We start from the raw sequence: 4,133 nt of genomic DNA on the forward strand, positions 1-4,133 counted from the left end.
GTTGTCATGACAAGTCATCTTATGCTAGTTTTACTAGTAGTTTTCTTTGCTTTTATTAGGTTTTATGCACTTTCTTGCACACTAAGTAAGTGATTAGAGTAGAATTTCATATTTATTTTGGTTCAATCAAACATGGTTGATATTATACAAAATCATGAGATTTATGCACAATTTAGTTTATTATTATGAATGATGCAAACTCTTGTGATTTTGGTGAGACTTTGATTGCTTGTTTGATTGATGACAGGTGCAAGGATGGAGAGAGAAAAACAAGGTGTTGATGACGGCTATGTTCATTTGATAAACGCTACGTTCATACGCGACGGGCACGCGTACAAGACGCCTCTATGTGGGTGAGTAATTTGGAAATCCATGCGTATGCACGAATGACGCGCAAGCGTGGATTGTGGATCAGCGTTCACCAACAGCGAACGCTACGTTCACTTTGAGTGAACGCCTGTGATACTTTCAGAATTTGAATTTGAAGATGAGCATCGACGCGCTCGCGTGCATGACGCGCACGCGTCGATGTGACAAAGTAGTGATAGGTGCAAACGCGTACATGATGCTGGGGCGCAGATGTGAAGTTTTATCATCCACGCGCACGCGCATAGGACGCGTACGCGTGAAGAGGGTTCGTGGCGCGAACGTTGCGTTCAGTCAATGAACACTCTCAAAGGACACGCACACACACATGACATGCACAAGCATGGTTAAGACAGAAGATAGAATCAACGCGCACGCACGCAGTACGTGCACGTGTCGATGGTCAAAAATGCAAGGGACGCGCATGCACCATCGGTGAAAGAACGCTACGTTCAATCTGAGAATGCTACGTTCACCTGATGCTACATGGAAGCACCAATTTTGGACTCACTTCGTCAGAAGGACAAGAAGCCCATTCCAAGCTCTTAAGGACTGAGTTAGTAAGTGTATAAATAGAAGAAAATTTGATTTCAGAGGGGGCTTTTTGGAATTGGATTCTCTTCTCATATTTTCCTTTTAGCTTTCTTTTAGTTTTCCTTGAAAAATTTAGATCTGGTTTTATTTTTCCTTTCTGTTCTTCATCTTCTTCTAAAATTTCATTTCTGTTTTGGTACTAGAGCAATGATGAACTAAATCCCAATTTCATTAGGGGAGGAGCTCTATTGTAATTCCAATGAATCAATGAAATTCTTCTTCTTCTCAATTCATTTTTGTAGCTATTGGAGATTTTCTGTGTTGATTTAGAATTCTTCACTCCGAAAGGAGGTTGAATTCAATTGAATGCTTGTGTGAGCCTTAGAAGGGGAATCACTTGCATTAGAATTGGAGCTCTATCCTTCACTACCCTCTTGATCAACACCATTTGGGAGGAATTGAGATCTTGGGAGTTAGTGTGACTTATGGATGAGAGATTTGCACTTAACCTCTTTTCATGACAATTAGATTAAGGAATTGGCAAGATTGACTGTGATTAGAGAGATTGGATTGCTGAGGAATTGGGATCCAATCAATTTTAATCCGCCATAGATCTACTAAATGATTGAGAACGGAGTTGAGACCCAATTGATTTATGAAGGATTATAGTATCTCCAATCCCTGATGAATCACTTTCTTTAAATTTCTTTCACTTAAATTCCTTTGCACCTATTTAAATTTCATGCTGTTTAGTTCTGTTTTAATTCTCCAAACCCAAATCTCTTTATTATTCATGCAATTTAAGTTTCCTTGCCAATTAATATTTCTGTACTTTTAATTTCTGCATTTTAAGCTCCAATTATTTGTTTTCCTTGTGATTTAAGATTCAACTCTTTTTAATTTCTTACACTTTAAGTTTCAGTCAATTTAGCTTTCTGCCATTTACTTTCTTGTCAATTTACATTCTGCATTTAGAATTCTTGCAATCTACATTCTGTCAATCCAATTCATCAAAATTATCTTAACTAAATTCATCACCTAACTAAAGTTACCCAATCCATCAATCTCTGTGGGATCGACCTCACTCTTGTGAGTTATCATTACTTGATGCGATCCGGTGCACTTGCTGGTTAGATTGTGTGGAGATTTATTTCCACGCCATCACATCTACTTAGGAGGTATGTTGTCATATGCCCAGGAGGAACCAAGGAAGGGACCCTAACCTCCCACCATCTCGCTGGGGGCGATTTTACAATATAAGGAGGAACAAGGAAGGGGATCCTCACCTTCCACCATCTCTCTGGGGTCGCACTTTCGAGAAAGAGAGCTCTAGATACAACAATCATTCAAATACAAATTTTCATTTCCAGCCATAAATTACAATTTATCATAGCCATCCGGCTTAAAAGCACAATTCATAACCAGCCATAAACCATCATCATACGCAGCCATTCAGCTCCTATCATATACATAGCCATTCGGCTTATTTCATATACACAGCACTCCACTATCCTCCTCAACAACTCATAACATCATCATCTTACCTCATAACTCATCATAACATCCCCTTTCTTCATCCATAGGTTATCCTCTCCCCTAGCTTACTGATGAGCGGATATTTTATACGCTTTTTGGGGGTAATTTCATGTAGATTTTAGTATGTTTTAATTAGTTTTTAATAGAATTCTGAGTTAGGCTGAAAAAGGACTGCTGATGCTGTTGGATCCTGACCTCCTTGCGCTCGGAATGGATTTTTTGGAGCTACAGGGCTCCAATTGACGCGCTCTCAATTGGGTTGGAAAGTAGACATCCAGGGCTTTCCAACAATATATAATAGTTTATACTTTGCGCAAAGATAGACGACGTAAACTGGCGTTCAACGCCAGTTCCATGTTGTAGTCTGGCGTCTAGCGCTAGAAACAGGTTACAAGTTGGAGTTCAACGCCCAAAACACGTTACAACCTGGCGTTCAACTCCAGAAACAGCCCAAGCATGTGAGAGGCTTAAGTCTCAGCCCCAGCACACACCAAGTGGGCCCTAGAAGTGGATTTCTGCACCAATTATCTTAGTTTACTCATTTTCTATAAACGTAGGTTACTAGTTTACTATTTAAACAACTTTTAGAGACTTATTTTGTACCTGATGACATTTTCAGATCTAAACTACATACTCTTTGATGGCATGAGTCTCTAAACTCCATTGTTGGGGGTGAGGAGCTCTGCAGCGTCTCGATGAATTAATGCAATTACTTATATTTTTCCATTCATATATGCGTGTTCCTATCTAAGATATTCATTTGCGCTTAATTATGGAGAAGGTGATATTAGTGACACTCATCACCTTCCTCAACCCATGAACGTGTGTCTGACAACCACCTCTGTTCTACATCAGATTGAATGAATATCTCTTAGATTCCTTAATCAGAATCTTCGTGGTATAAGCTGGAGTGATGGCGGTATTCATGAGAATCCAGAAGGTCTAACCTTGTCTGTGGTATTCCGAGTAGGATTTCGGTATTGAATGACTGTGATGAACTTCAAACTCCTGAAGGCTGGGCGTTAGTGACAGACGCAAAAGAATCATTGGATTCTATTCCAACCTGATTGAGAACCGACAGATGATTAGCCGTGCTGTGACAGAGAACACCCTACATACAGCTTGCCATGGAAGGAGCCTTGCGTGTGGAAAAGGATTTCAAGGAAGAGTTGAAGTTCAGAGGACAAAGCATCTCCAAAACCCCAACATATTCTCCATTACTGCATTACAAGTAATTAATTCACGCTCTTTTATTTTTCTAATAATTCAAACTGATAATTTTAATTGAAATCATGACTAAGAATAATAAAATACACATAGCTTGCTTCAAACCAATAATCTCTGTGGGATCGAGCCTTACTCACGTAAGGTATTACTTGGACGACCCAGTACACTTGCTGGTTAGTTGTGCGGATTGCAAAAGTGTGATTGCAATTTCGTGCACCAAGTTTTTGGTGCCGTTGTCGAGGATTGTTCGAGTTTGAACAACTAAAGGTTTATTTTATTGCTTAGATTAGGAATAATTTATTTTTGTTGCTATAGAGTTATTAAATTCTGAGTCCTTTATTCCCTTTTAAAAAAAAAAAATTTTCAAAAAAATTATTTTCCTTTATTACAATTTTAATTTTTCGTGACTTTAGTGATTTGTTCTAAGTTTGGTGTCAATTACATATTTTATATTTTCCCTTTAAATTTTT

Source organism: Arachis duranensis, chromosome 6 (assembly GCF_000817695.3).
Source record: "Arachis duranensis cultivar V14167 chromosome 6, aradu.V14167.gnm2.J7QH, whole genome shotgun sequence".
Taxonomy (NCBI): domain Eukaryota; kingdom Viridiplantae; phylum Streptophyta; class Magnoliopsida; order Fabales; family Fabaceae; genus Arachis; species Arachis duranensis.